The following is a 16,738-nucleotide window of genomic DNA, read 5'->3' on the forward strand; positions in this document are numbered from 1 at the left end:
AGTAAAATTAAGAAAGAGAAACTTGAAGCCGAGCAATCCAAATTCTTGGATATGTTTAAACAGATAAATGTAAATCTTCCTTTCATTGATGTGATTTCAGGAATGCCAAGATATGCTAAATTCTTGAAAGATCTAATCTCAAATAGAAAGAAAATGGAAGAACTCTCGGCTGTTACTATGAATGCTAATTGTTCAGCAGTGCTGTTGAATAAGATACCAGAAAAACTATCTGATCCAGGAAGTTTCACAATTCCATGTTTTCTGGGTAGTCTTAGTTCAATAGAAGCATTGGCAGACTTAGGTGCTAGTATAAATCTAATGCCGTATTCACTATACGCTAAACTAGACCTTGGAGAATTGAAACCAACAAGAATAAGCATACAACTAGCCGATAGATCAATAAAATATCCTAGAGGGATAATGGAGAACATGCTAGTTAAAGTTGGTACTTTAGTATTTCCAGTAGATTTTGTTGTTTTGGACATGGAAGAAGATTCTCAAGTTCCTCTCATATTAGGAAGACCATTCTTAAACACGGCTAAAGCAATGATAGACGTGTTCGGTAAGAAACTGACCCTAAGTATAGAGGATGAGAGTGTTACTTTTTCAGTTGATAGAGCAATGCAACAACCACAATCTGCAGATGATACATGTTATTATATTCAAACTATAGATGCACATGCAGAATTATTAGAAGAATTTCCAGAATTACAAGGAACAGGAGAATGTTCTTTAGGAGAAGGTAATGAACCAATTGATGAAGCTGAAATGTTAGCTACACTTATAGCTAATGGATATGAACCAACAACAGAAGAAATTCAAATGCTAAAAGAAGAAGACAGATATCGATATAAATCATCGATAGAAGAACCTCTTAAATTAGAGTTAAAGCCACTTCCAAACCATTTGGAATACGCTTACTTACATGGTGAATCTGAATTACCTGTAATAATATCGTCTTCTCTTACTGAAAATGAGAAATCACAACTCATTTATGTGTTGAAAGCTCATAAACCAGCCATTGCATGGAAGATTCATGATATTAAAGGAATAAGTCCTTCGTATTGCACACATAAAATCCTTATGGAAGAAGGTCATAAAACGTATGTGCAACGCCAATGAAGACTAAATCCTAATATGCAAGATGTAGTTAAGAAAGAGATTATTAAACTGCTAGATGCATGTTTGATATATCCAATTTCTGATAGTCCATGGGTAAGCCCAGTTCAATGCGTACCTAAGAAGGGTGGCATGACTGTCATTACAAATGAGAAAAATGAGCTTATTCCTACTAGGACTGTAACAGGATGGCGTGTATGTATTGATTATAGAAAATTAAATGACGCCACCAGAAAAGATCACTTTCCCTTACCTTTCATAGATCAAATGTTGGAAAGATTAGCCGGAAATAGTTACTATTGTTTTCTAGATGGATTTTCCGGATATTTTCAAATTCCAATAGCACCCGAGGACCAAGAGAAAACCACATTCACGTGCCCTTATGGTACTTTTGCTTACAAACGCATGCCATTTGGACTTTGCAACGCCCCTGCAACCTTTCAAAGGTGTATGATGGCGATTTTTCACGACATGATAGAAGAATGCATGGAAGTATTCATGGATGACTTTTCAGTCTTCGGTGATACATTTAAATCATGTCTAGTTAATCTGGAACGAATGTTAATTAGATGCGAAAAATCAAATCTAGTACTTAATTGGGAGAAATGCCATTTCATGGTTAAAGAAGGCATCGTTCTTGGACATAAAATTTCAAAAGAAGGAATTGAAGTGGATAGAGCTAAAGTAGATGTAATTGCTAAACTTCCACATCCCACCAATGTTAGAGGAGTTAGGAGTTTTCTAGGGCATGCCGGTTTTTACCGACGTTTCATAAAAGATTTTTCTAAAATTGCCACTCCTATGAATAAACTCCTAGAAAAGGATGCGCCATTCATCTTTTCAGATGAATGTATCAAATCTTTTAATATTCTTAAAGAAAAACTCACTAATGCACCGATCATGATAACACCAAATTGGAATCTACCATTTGAACTAATGTGCGATGCAAGTGATTTTGCAATGGGAGCCGTTTTAGGACAAAGGATTGAAAAACGATTTCAACCTATATATTATGCTAGTAAGACATTACAAGGAGCACAAACAAACTATACAACTACTGAAAAAGAACTCCTTGCTATTGTCTTTGCTTTTGACAAATTTCGATCATATCTCGTTCTAGCAAAAACGGTGGTCTATACCGACCATTCTGCTCTTAGATACCTATTTTCAAAACAAGATGCTAAACCAAGATTAATCCGTTGGATCTTACTCTTACAAGAGTTTGATATTGAAATCCGAGATAAAAGAGGAGCAGAAAATCTCGCCGCTGATCATATTTCTCGTCTTGAAAATCCCGAGTTAGAAGTTCTAAATGAATCAGCCATACAAGACAACTTTCCTGATGAATATCTATTGAAGATAGATTATAAAGAAATCCCATGGTTTGCAGACTATGCAAACTACTTAGTTTGTGGATTCCTTGAAAAAGGATTATCGTACCAAAGACGAAAGAAATTCTTCAGTGATATAAAACACTATTTTTGGGAAGATCCACATCTGTTTAAAAGTTGTCCCGATGGAATAATACGCCGATGTGTATTTGGAGATGAAGCTAGTAAAATTTTAAACCATTGTCACACAGGACCAACAGGAGGGCATTATGGGCCTCAACTAACAGCAAGAAAAGTTTATGAAGCTGGATTTTATTGGCCTACAATTTACAAAGACGCACACTTTCTTTGCAAATCCTGTGATGCATGTCAAAGGGCCGGAAAAATAAGTCAACGTGATGAAATGCCACAAAATGTCATCCAAGTATGTGAAGTATTTGACATTTGGGGTATTGACTTTATGGGTCCATTTCCAAAATCTCATAATAATCTATATATACTCGTAGCCATTGATTATGTATCTAAATGGGCGGAAGCACAAGCTCTCCCAACTAACGATGCACGAGTCGTAGTCAACTTTTTAAAACGTCTTTTTGCAAGGTTTGGAACACCGAAAGCTTTAATAAGTGATCGGGGTACTCATTTCTGTAATAATCAACTTGAGAAAGTTCTTAAAAGATATGGAGTAACTCATAAAATCTCCACCGCATATCATCCACAAACAAGTGGACAAGTTGAAAATACCAACCGAGCTTTAAAACGTATTCTAGAGAAAACCGTAGGATCAAATCCGAAGGAATGGTCCATTAAATTGGAGGATGCACTCTGGGCTTTTAGAACAGCCTACAAAACTCCAATTGAAACCACACCTTTTAGACTTGTTTATGGAAAAGCATGTCATCTTCCAGTAGAAATTGAACACAAAGCATTTTGGGCTTTGAAGACATGTAATCTTGATTTACATGAAGCCGGACGTCTACGATTAAGTCAACTAAACGAATTAGAAGAATTAAGACATGAAGCATACGAAAATTCGTTAATCTATAAAGAAAGAACGAAGAAATGGCATGATAAAAGAATCAGAAGTTCAAAAGAATTTAAAGAAGGAGACAGAGTTCTTCTTTTCAATTCACGATTCAAGCTATTTCCTGGAAAATTGAAATCAAGATGGTCTGGACCATTCATAGTCAAAAGAGTTTTCCCATACGGAACGATAGAATTAATAAATTCAAATGGGATTGAATTTAAAGTTAATGGTCACAGAGTTAAACATTACATACATGGTCCGATGGAAGTCGACAACGAAGTTAATCACAATTTCGACACCACAGCTAACTAAGTGTGGGGAGAATCAAGTCTTTAAAGGATAATATGTATTTCTGTTAGAGTTAGATTGTCTGTTTTCGTGTAGTTCTCGAAAATGGAACCCTAATGGTCTTTCCCTAGCAGACCCTAAAGAACTAGTCTTCTCCCCCCATTCTGAATTTTTATTTTTTTTAGGTTTTTATGAAATGAAGACTGCCTGTGAACTAAACCATAGTCTAATGCTACACGCTTTGATCACTAAACGTAATAATGACATACTCCCGAGTGAAATAGTATCAGTAATCAGAGAAAGAATGGACGAAGTTAGAAAAGAATCCAGATGCGAAGATAATAAGTTACAATTTGGTAAAGGAAAATCAAAATCCGCAGCGAAAAGAAGAGCACGACACTTAGAACGATGTCACAAATGCGGAAAATGGTCACATGGAGGTAAATGTTCAAATAATCAAACCTATTCAAATACCGAATTTGTTACTTTATGCAGAGACGGACCGTTCACATGTTTAGAAGAAAAGACACTGAATGCTCGAGGTTACGCCTATGTAGCCATGGAAAACCAATTAAACCGACTATCTTATGAATGGGATAGATCATATAACTAAGAAATCTATTTCACAGGTATGTCTGTACAGTTTTTTATTTTTATTTTTATTTTTAACCTTTTGATAATAAACGCTAATTTGTTCGCTAAAAAGTATTAAATTGGTATTAAATAAAATTAGGTTTAGCGACTGAAATTATTGATATCATTCAAAAATTTATTACATCACTGCGAAATTTAACGTTTATTCTTAAGGTATAAATATCTTTAAACAATCAACCCAAAATATTTCAAAAATTCGTCATGAGTTAAATTAGGTCTTGGAACCGAAATTACTTTACCGAAAAGAGGAGCGCATATTTTTGATAATATTTGATTGATTAAAGTGGGATAAAAAAGACAAAAAGATTTTTAAATTTATTTTTACCATGTTTTTAAAATTAATATTTAAATCTTAAATTAATATTGTAAATTTTGTAAAAACAATATATTTAAAATTGTAAATATTTGAAAAATTAATATAAGTTTGATATGAATTTATGAATTTTTAAATTAAGTTTAGTGTGAATTTTTAAAATATAAATTTTTAATTTTATGCATTTCAAATTTTAAGTTTGGTGTGAATTTTTAATAATAATTTTGAATTTTATATTTAAGTTGTGTGAATTTAAAAACAAAAATTTACTTTATCTCATTAAGTTAAGAATATGATTTTTAAAATTCGTCGTAAGTTGAAGACTAGGTCTTTGAATCGAAATTGCTTTACCCGAGAGAGGGACGAGAACTTTTATTATCATTATTTTTAATCTTATTGAATTAGAGTATGCCAAAAACATTGAAAAAAAAACCCAAAAATCTTAGTTTTTAAAACAATCGCTACAAAAAGACAAATTTTAAAATTTTGTCGAGGGACGGACTAGGACATCGATCCGAAACGACCTCGTCCTAAATAACAAGGGAAACAAAATTTTAAAATTAATTACTTAATTGTTTTAATAAGTTAATGATTATAAAAAATATAAAAAAAAAAAATATATATATACCAAACTCCGCGAGTCGCGGAGTTTGGAGGGTTAATCCCCGCGACTCGCGGAGGGACCAAAACCCAGAAAAAAATAAAACGTAAAAAACAGAGCAGTTCACTCCCCCACCCAAAAACACTGCGAAGAACAGCGAACAAAAACCCCAAAAACCCGAAAAATACACCCCAAAATCACAATTTTTAACCGTTAATCACCAAATCTTTTGCTAAAATCATGTTGAGAAGGATGCTATCTAAGAATTACTCAAGAAAAACGGTAAATTTCTACACCTAAACACCATTTAATTCAAAATTTGATGTTCTTGAGCAATTTTTTTCCCCAATTTGATTTTGATGCTTTTTAGTGTAATTAGGCTTAAATTGTTTATGTATTATGCTTGTATAACCTAGATTGATGCTGTTTAACATGATTAGAAGCCTTAAACTTCAAATTTTGAGTAATCTAGGGTTTGTGTTCTTGAGCAAATTTGGGGCTTTTTGATATAAACAGGTTATGGCCGATTTTTGTCATGAATTGTTGCTAAATTGAGTAGTGTAACATGTCTAGGTAGTTAAATGATCCAAACTTTGAGCCTAAACATGATTTTGAGAATTAAAGTGGACTTTTTCAAGTCTAAAATTCATGAATTTAATTTTTGAAAGATAATGCCATTTGAGACTTGTTTAATTGCTAGTAATGATTATTTTGACATGTTATTTGAGTTGAATGCTTATGAACTTGGCGAACATTTTCGTATATGCTTATTTGAAAAATGTAGATTTGATAAAAATGTGAAAATGAGCTTAAGTTTGATATAAATTGATAATGTCATTGTAAATATTTTGATTGATGATTTTGCTGACACTAATGCATATTTGGATGCACAAAAATTGTGTTTGATGTGTTTTGCAGAATGAAAGGGGTGAATCTTCATCCCAAGCCCGCAATGCTCCTGCTGAGAATTTGGAACAACAGGAGGTGGATAACTACTACAAGCAGGATATACCTCATCCAGTCATGACCTTTTCCGATATGCACTTGGAAGAGTTGCACCCGAACCTGAGATTTGACAGACTTTGGATAGATTATCCAAAATATCAAAGGGGTTTGCATACTCTTCATTCTAAGGTTGTTGAGGTACCAAGGGTCATAGAATGGGGACCCTTAGAAGCTGTAGAATTGGCCGGGCCAATTAGGGAATTACTTGTACAGAGGTATGGTAATTCTTCTTTTAATGACTGGGTACATTTATTCACCATACGTAGACCTGTATATAAAGTATGGTGTGAAGAATTGTTATGTAGTATAGAGTTGAATGATTGGGTAGCTAGTTTAACCGATCGTTCTTTTATTATATTTTTGTTAGGCGGTTCGATGCGCCACATGTCTTTACTAGACATGGCTCAGGCTTTACGTATATATACGCCTGAGGAGTTAGCGTCTGCCGATTGTAGAGGATTGATACTAAACGGTAGAAAGATAGATGAAAATTTTGATACACACGGTGTGTGGAGTCAAATGACAAGCCATCACCGTTTCAAAGGGGGAAATTACTCTTATTTGGATATAGATAGAGCCGAATTAAGAGTGATACATAGGTTTTTAGCTAATTCGATTACACAAAGGGGTAAAAACAAGGAAAAAGTAAATGAACAGGATTTGTTTTACCATATGTGTATTCGAGACCCACAAAGCGCTGTAAGTATACCGTATTGTGTGGGTTATTATTTATCAGCTATGGTTCGGGGGATGCGACCACATAGCATAATAGGAGGTGGTATTTTTATTACTTTGATTGGTGAATATCTCGGTGTGGATATAAGTCGGGGGGGATTATTAGTAGAAGAACCAGAACCCCGCGATACTATAGGTTTAAATGTATACCATGGTGCGAAAGTTTTGAAAAGGCGAAATAACGCCGCAGTACGATACCATGGTAGACATCCACAGGTGGAGAGAAATCAACAACAAGGTAATGTAGGAGGGGGGAATGAGATGCAAGAAATGCATAGGTTTATAGCTTCTCAGGAATACGAAAATGCTAGACAGAGAGCATTTGAAGATTGACAAGTTCATCAGAACCAAATCATAGCTCATTGCCAACATATAGGTAGAAACTATATTCCTACACCGAAACCCATCTTCCCTCCTTGGTCTATAGAGATGCAGCCACCGTATCCTACGTATGACCCTGCCGAAACATTCTATAGCACCTATGGTTATGCCTGGAACCCCTATTGGTACCAATATCATCCTTAGTTTACTTATTATTTTTTTTTATTTTGTAATTTGTAATTATTGATACGTTTAATACTTTTGTTAATATTGTAATCATTTTTATAATTATCTAACTTTTATTCTTAGATTTTAATAATTTTTGAATGTGGGGTAATATACCAAACTTCAAAAATATGTATATATGTTTGCAGTTTATCTTATGTACACAACAGGGTAAAACAACGCATTTTCAAAGACTGGCATTAAGTTCAGCAAAAGCAACTAATTTTGACGACAAGATGCAAAATATATGTGAAATAACAACAAGACGGAATGAACAAATGATGTGCACCATTTATCATTCAGCAAACAACCGCCAATATATTTGGAAACTTTGGTAAAATTTAATCATTTTCACACAAATCACCCTCAATAATTTAAATTGTTACTGATTTCTTGCAAATGAGGGCATTGCAAGATCTTAAGTGTGGGAAGGGGTTAAATTCTTTCGGATTTTAAAAATTTTTACTTTATACACTTGGTTACCATTAAAAATACTAGTAAAGCAGTAGTTGTATTAGAATCTAGTGCTCTCTGATAAAAAAGAACAGCCCTAGTCTTATATACTGACTACCCAATTCTAGTAAAATTTTTCAAAATTTTCAATTAAATGAACTAAAAATCATGTTTATACATATTTATGAACGATAAAACTAGGTTTTAACACCGAAATTATTGTTACCTCGGAAAGGACATAAATTGAGAAACAAACTAAAATGTTAAAATTCATTTAAAATGGAATAGAGGACGATAAAAAGGAAAATAAAAGCCAAGTGTGGGAAAATTTACCAAGTTATTTTAAACATATGTCACATATATCTGTAACAAATAACTGAAAATACTTTTGCTTTGGACTAAACTAAACTGTTTTACCCGATGAAAGAAAAGAAGAGATGGATCTACACGATGAATCAATTCCATCATTAAAAGGAAGTAAAGTCTTCCGAAAAAGAAACGCGCTTCTTGATTTAGGTCATGAAGTTGTCGTCCAGACCAGCTGTAGGTTGACGAAAAATCTAGAAAAGTCATCACTAAAATCAGCAGGAAATCCACGGACCTCAGTATTAAACAGGGTCGCCAAGTGGTCAGATTTATCCTAACCATGAGAAGGATTTATCTCGTACAATGGGAGGGCACCATGCAAATTAGCTGGATAAGACTAATGAATCAGATCCCCAGAAAGGATAATCTCCTTAAAAATTAAAAATCAGCTTTTAAGACTGATATCACTCAATCCTAGAGATTGACCTTAAAGATTGAGAATTCAAACTCATGGAATTCAATGATATCTAAACTCGAGCTTGAACGAGAAAATATGTTGATCAAAATTATAAACCGATTTGTTTTCTGAAAACCCATTTTCAATGCGTTCATTACCATTGAACGTAAAATCCTAGGAATTCACCTGGAATTCATTAGGTCACCTGAACTAAATCGGGTGTCAACCGTAAGAACGGTGGTTGCATAGTGGTCAAAGACAGGACCTTGTGCCATACCGAAAAATTATAAGGGTGAGCTTTACTATTACTCCTACCAAGGATAGTAATTGCGTCCGACACGTTATAGACCATAATTAAAAGCATGTCAGGGGACATTGCCTTAACAGTTGCTTGTTCAACGCTTTCCTTTACAACCGGACGGTAGTTTACCGAAAGGTAATATACGGGACAAGTAAACTGGACGTGTTGCTTTCCAAATACAAGGTTAGCAAGTGGGTGACACAAAACCGCAAGTTTTGAGCTAAAATTTTCAAATCTGAAACCCACCAAAATATTTTGCAAACACCGGTAAAGGGTTATTCCGGAAAACTTATCTAGGGTAAAAACTAGATTTCAAAAGATCAAATGTTTTCATAAAGATCCAATTTCATTAATGGATCTAAATTTTTATAGTCATGTGGGACTGTAAACCATATCGTTACTACCATTGTTTATACCGCCGTAGAGAAATCACTGATGTACAAAGTGTGAAGAATAAAGAAGTGATTCTAGTATTTCAAGACAATATTGCTTGAGGACAAGCAACGCTCAAGTGTGGGAATATTTGATAATGCTAAAAACAAACATATATTTCATAGCATTATTCCTCAAGAAAGACAAGCTTTTAGTTGCAATTGTTCTATTTACAAGTGATATTCGTTTAAATAATAAAAGGTGAAGACAAAAGACAGATTCGACGAATTGAAGACGCAAACGACCAAAAAGCTCAAAAGTACAAAAGACAATCAAAAAGGTTCCAATTATTGATAAGAAACGTCTCGAAATTACAAGAGTACAAGATTCAAAACGCAAAGTACAAAATATAAAATTGTACGCAAGGACGTTCGAAAATCCGGAACCGGGACCAGAGTCAACTCTTAACGCTCGACGCAACGGACTAAAAATTACAAGTTAACTATGTATATAAATATAATATAATATATAATTAATTATATTAATTATATATATATATTATATATATTATAAACCGTCGGCAGAGAAAGACTCCAAGGGTGTGAGCTGTAAATTCATTCTCCGCGACTCGCGGAGTTTGAAGAGGATTTTGCCGCGAGTCGCGGAGCCCCAAATTTCGACTTTTCCTATAAAAGCAACCGAATTCTGATCACAATTCATAATCTTTTTCTCTCTTCTCTCATATATACGATATATATATATATATATATATAATTTATAATTTATATTTTAATTTTAATTATAATTCTAATAATAAGGGTATGTTAGCAAATGTTGTAAGGGTGTAAGTCGAAATTCTGTCCGTGTAACGCTACGCTATTTTTAATCATTGTAAGTTATGTTCAACCTTTTTATATTAATGTCTCGTAGCTAAGTTATTATTATGCTTATTTAAAACGAAGTAATCATGATGTTGGGCTAATTACTAAAATTGGGTAATTGGGCTTTGTACCATAATTGGGGTTTGGACAAAAGAACGACACTTGTGGAAATTAGACTATGGGCTATTAATGGGCTTTATATTTGTTTAACTAAATGATAGTTTGTTAATGTTAATATAAAGATTTACAATTGGGCGTCCCTATAAATTACCATATACACTCGATCGGACACGATGGGCGGGGTATTTATATGTACGAATAATCGTTCATTTAACCGGACACGGGAATGGATTAATAGCCACTAGAATAATTAAAACAGGGGTGAAATTACATTCAAGGGTAATTGGTGTAATTGTTAACAAAGTAGTAAAACCTTGGTTTACACGCAGTCGATAACCTGGTGTATTCATTAAACAAAGTATTAAAACCTTGTTACAATTCGAATCCCCAATTAGTTGGAATATTTAACTTCGGGTATAATAATAATTTGACGAGGACACTCGCACTTTATATTTATGACTGATGGACTGTTATGGACAAAAACCAGACGGACATATTAAATAATCCAGGACAAAGGACAATTAACCCATGGGCATAAAACTAAAATCAACACGTCAAACATCATGATTACGGAAGTTTAAATAAGCATAATTCTTTTATTTCATATTTAATTTCCTTTATTTTATATTTAATTGCACTTCTAATTATCGCACTTTTATTTATTGTTATTTAATCGCACTTTTAATTATCGTACTTTTTAATTATCGCAATTTTATTTTATCGCACTTTTATTATTCGCAATTTCATTATCGTTATTTACTTTACGCTTTAAATTAAGTCTTTTATTTATTAGGTTTTAACTGCGACTAAAGTTTTAAAATCGACAAACCGGTCATTAAACGGTAAAAACCCCCCTTTATAATAATAATATTACTTATATATATGTTTGTATTTTTAATAAAGTAAATTAATATAGCGTTGAGCTTTGTTTAAAAAAAAAGATTCCCTGTGGAACGAACCGGACTTACTAAAAACTACACTACTTTACGATTAGGTACACTGCCTATAAGTGTTGTAGCAAGGTTTAAGTATATCCATTCTATAAATAAATAAATATCTTGTGTAAAATTGTATCGTATTTAATAGTTTTTTCTAGTAAAATATAAACTATTTTATATACACCTCGCATAACATCAGTGGATCTTCCCAGAAATAGTGTTTTATATCACTAAAGAATTTCTTTCGTTTTTGGTACGACAACCCTTTTTCAAGGAATCCACATACTAAGTAGTTTGCATAGTCTGCAAACCACGGAATTTCATTATAATCGATCTTCAAAAGATATTCATCAGGAAAGTTATCTTGTATAGCCGATTCATTTAGAACTTCTAATTCAGGATTTTCAAGACGAGAAAGATGATCAGCGGCGAGATTTTCTGCTCCCTTTTTATCTCGGATTTCAAAATTGAACTCTTGTAAGAGTAAGATCCAACGGATTAATCGTGGTTTGGCATCTTGTTTCGAAAATAGGTATCTAAGAGCAGAATGGTCGGTATAGACCACCGTTTTTGCTAGAACTAGATATGAACGAAATTCGTCAAAAGCAAAGACAATGGAAAGGAGTTCTTTTTCAGTAGTTGTGTAATTCGTTTGTGCTCCTTGTAACGTCTTACTAGCGTAATAAATAGGTTGAAATCGTTTTTCAATCCTTTGTCCTACAACGGCTCCCATTGCAAAATCACTTGCATCGCACATAAGTTCAAATGGTAGATTCCAATTTGGAGTTATCATGATCGGTGCATTAGTGAGTTTTTCTTTAAGAATATTAAAAGATTTGATGCATTCATCCGAAAAGATGAATGGAGCATCCTTTTCTAGGAGTTTATTCATAGGAGTGGCAATTTTAGAAAAATCTTTTATGAAACGTCGGTAAAAACCGGCATGCCCTAGAAAACTCCTAACTCCTCTAACATTGGTGGGATGTGGAAGTTTAGCAATTACATCTACTTTAGCTCTATCCACTTCAATTCCTTCCTTTGAAATTTTATGACCAAGAACGATGCCTTCTCTAATCATGAAATGACATTTCTCCCAATTAAGAACTAGATTTGATTCCTCGCATCTAATAAGCATTCGTTCAAGATTAACTAGACATGTTTCAAATGTATCACCGAAGACTGAAAAGTCATCCATGAAAACTTCCATGCATTCTTCTATCATGTCGTGAAAAATTGCCATCATGCACCTTTGAAAGGTTGCAGGGGCGTTGCAAATTCCAAATGGCATGCGTTTGTAAGCAAAAGTACCATAAGGGCACAAGAACATGGTTTTATCTTGATCCTCGGGTGCTATTGGAATTTGAAAATATCCGAAAAAACCGTCAAGAAAACAATAGTAACTATTTCCGGCCAATCTTTCCAACATTTGATCAATGAAAGGTAAGGGAAAGTGATCTTTTCTGGTGACGTCATTTAATTTTCTATAATCAATACAAACACGCCATCCTGTTACAGTCCTAGTAGAAATAAGCTCATTTTTCTCATTTGTGATGACAGTCATGCCACCTTTCTTAGGTACGCATTGAACTGGGCTTACCCATGGACTATCAGAGATTGGATAAATTAAACCTGCATCAAGCAGTTTAATAAATTCTTTCTTAACAACATCTTGCATATTAGGATTTAGTCTTCGCTGGCGTTGCACATAGGTTTTATGACCTTCTTCCATAAGGATTTTATGTGTGCAATACGAAGGACTTATGCCTTTAATGTCATAAATCTTCCATGCAATAGCTGGTTTATGAGCTTTTAGCACAGAAATGAGTTGAGATTTTTCATTTTCAGTAAGAGAAGACGATATTATTACAGGTAATTCAGATTCACCATGTAAATAAGCGTATTCCAAATGGTTTGGAAGTGGCTTTAACTCTAATGTCGGTGGTTCTTCTATCGATGATTTGTATCGATATCTGTCTTCTTCTTTTAGCATTTGAATTTCTTTTGTTGTTGGTTCGTATTCATTAGCCATGAGTGTAGCTAACATTTCAGCTTCATCAATTGGTTCAGTTCCTTCTCCTAAAGAACATTCTCCTGTTCCTTGTAATTCTGGAAATTCTTCTAATAATTCTGCATGTGAATCTATAGTTTGAATATAATAACACGTATTATCTGCAGATTGCGGTTGTTGCATGTCTCTATCAACAGAAAAGGTAACACTCTCGTCCTCTATACTTAGGGTCAGTTTCTTACCGAACACGTCTATTATTTCTTTAGCCGTGTTTAAAAATGGTCTTCCTAATATAAGAGGAACTCGAGAATCTTCTTCCATGTCCAGAATAACAAAATCTACTGGAAATACTAAAGTACCAACTTTAACTAGCATGTTTTTCATTATCCCTCTAGGATATTTTACTGATCGATCGGCTAGTTGTATGCTTATTCGTGTTGGTTTCAATTCTCCGAGGTCTAGTTTAGCGTATAGTGAATACGGCATTAAATTTGTACTAGCGCCTAAATCTGCCAATGCTTCTATTGAACTAAGACTACCCAGAAAACATGGAATTGTGAAACTTCCTGGATCTGATAATTTTTCCGGTATCTTATTCAACAACACTGCAGAACAATTAGCATTCATAGTAACAGCCGAGAGTTCTTCCATTTTCTTTCTATTTGTGATTAGATCTTTTAAGAATTTGGCATATCTAGGCATTCCTGAAATCACATCAATGAAAGGAAGATTTACATTTATTTGTTTAAACATATCTAAGAATTTGAATTGCTCGGCTTCAAGTCTTTCTTTTCTTATTTTACTAGGGTAAGGAAGTGGTGGTTGGTATGGTTTAACATAAGGTTTAGCCTTAACTGTGTTATCTTCATTAACCTTCTCAACTACCGGTTCTGATTCCTTCTCTTGCTCAGGTTGTGGTTCTTGTGGAGTAGGAATAGAATCATCAGAAATTACAGGTATTTCAGGTGGTTTAAGTGTAATACCACTTCTTGTGGTAATGGCTTTAGCTATTTCATTCTGGGGGTTAGCATTTGTATCACTAGGTAGACTTCCCGGTTTTCTTTCACCTATCAACCTTGCTAGGTTGCTTACTTCTTGTTTCAGATTTTGAATAGAAGCTTGTTGATTTCTAAATGCTTGAGCATTTTGTTCATTGGTTTGTTTCTGAGATGTGAAAAACTGCGTTTGAGATTCAACTAGCTTCGACATCATATCTTCTAAATTTGGCTTTTTATCATCGGTTTGTGGTGGTTTATTTTGAAAAATAGGTCTTTGCTGATTGTAAGTATTATTGGATACTTGTTGATTGCTAGGACCTTGTTGGTTGTTGTATGGAATATTTCGGTTATAATTCTGATTTTGATTGTAGATTGGTCTTGGAGGTTGATAATTATTCTGATAATTATTTCCAGGCCTTTGGTTCATGTACGAAACATTCTCTCTTTGTTCCATTGTTTGTTCAATACTGAGACAATCTTTTGTCAAATGTGGTCCTCCACACTGCTCACAACTAATTCGTATTGAGTGAATATCTTTAGTCATCTTTTCCATTCGTCTCTCGACAGCATCTATCTTTGCGAAAATGGAATCAAAGTCATGGCTAGAATCGGCTCTAGCCGCTTTAGATGATCTAACGATGTCTTTTTCTTGATGCCACTCATGTGAGTGGGAAGCAGTGTTATCAATAATTTTGTAAGCTTCAGTTGCGGTTTTTTTCATAATGGAACCACCAGCTGCTATATCGATGTCTTTTCGTGTAGTGATGTCGCATCCTTGATAGAATATTTGTACTATTTGATAAGTGTCTAAACCATGTTGCGGACATCCTCTTAACAACTTTTCAAATCTTGTCCACGCCTCATATAGAGTTTCATTTGGCTTTTGCGTGAACGTAACAATTTCTCCTTGAAGTCTCACGGCTTTAGATGCCGGAAAGAATTGTTTAAGAAATTTTTCAACTAAAACGTCTCATGTATCAATCGCCCCTTCAGGTAACGATTCTAACCAATCTTTGGCTTCTCCCTTTAAAGTCCAGGGAAATAACATGAGATATATCTGTTCATCCTCCACTTCTCGGATTTTAAATAGAGTACAAATCCTATTAAAGGTACGAAGATGTTCATTTGGATCTTCCTTCGGAGCACTACTAAATTGGCATTGATTAGTTACCATGTGTAGGATTTTTTCTTTGATTTCATATTCTGTCACATTAATGTCTGGTTGAGTAATTGCGTGACCTTGGCCAGTGCGTTTAGCCCTCATTCGATCTTCCATATTTAGAGGTTCCAGATTTTCAATGATTGAATTTGTTGAATCTGAATCACTAGAGGATTCTGATTTAATGGTTTCTTCCTCTACAATCTCTGGATGAGTGACTTGTGGTTCAGGAGGAATGATTAGTGGTTCAGAATCTCTGAATTGTCCCTGAATATCCTCCGGATTCTCAATTGTGAGGTCGGGTTCAAAAAATGGATTATCGGAAATTTGAATTGGAGTACTTGGTCGACTAGATGACGATTCTAAAGAAAAATCAACGGTGACAGTGTTGGGTAGATGTCTTGATCGAGTCACAGGTGGTGAACGTATGAAAGGTGGTGAACGTTTTGCTCGGTGCATTCACAGAATATCCTATTAGTTATATAAAAAAAAAAAAATAAAAAAAAAATTATTTAAAGTTATCAAATTAATAGACTTTTCTGCTTTGCCCCGTTTCGAATAGCCAAAAGATGTAGCAGGGAGCCAGAACCCTTTAAATCGGAAGCTCACAACTCAGCCACTAACAAATCCAACTATTACTACGAATCAGAAAATTTGGATGTCTATCAATTTAACCGCTTAAAATAATTTTTCGTCGAAGTTTAAAGAAATTTTATAGAAGAAATAGAAAATTCTATGTCCTAAAAACAAGATCGGCGAGAAATAAGAAAGAAAAAGAAGCACGTCGAAAAACGTCGAAAAATAAAAGGTTGAAAAATAAAAATAAGAAAGTAGCGCGTCGAAACTTAAAATTCTAAAAACTAAAAATTAAAAGTTGCGTCTAAAGGTATTAAAGCTTAGAGAAATTCTATATCCAAGACGGCAATATCTTAAAAAGGTACTAAAATATATTTAAAACTAAAGCGATAAACAACGTCGTAAAATTCTAAAGCACTTAAATCTTAGTCTAAAGAAAAGGACTTAAGGGATTTTACGGCAAATTCTAAAAATCTAGAAATATAATTAACTACGGCAAAAACTATAACTTAAAACTAATTACGAGCGAAAAATATAAATATTACAAATA

This window comes from Rutidosis leptorrhynchoides, chromosome 1, assembly GCF_046630445.1.
Source record: "Rutidosis leptorrhynchoides isolate AG116_Rl617_1_P2 chromosome 1, CSIRO_AGI_Rlap_v1, whole genome shotgun sequence".
In the NCBI taxonomy this organism is placed as follows: Eukaryota; Viridiplantae; Streptophyta; class Magnoliopsida; order Asterales; family Asteraceae; genus Rutidosis; species Rutidosis leptorrhynchoides.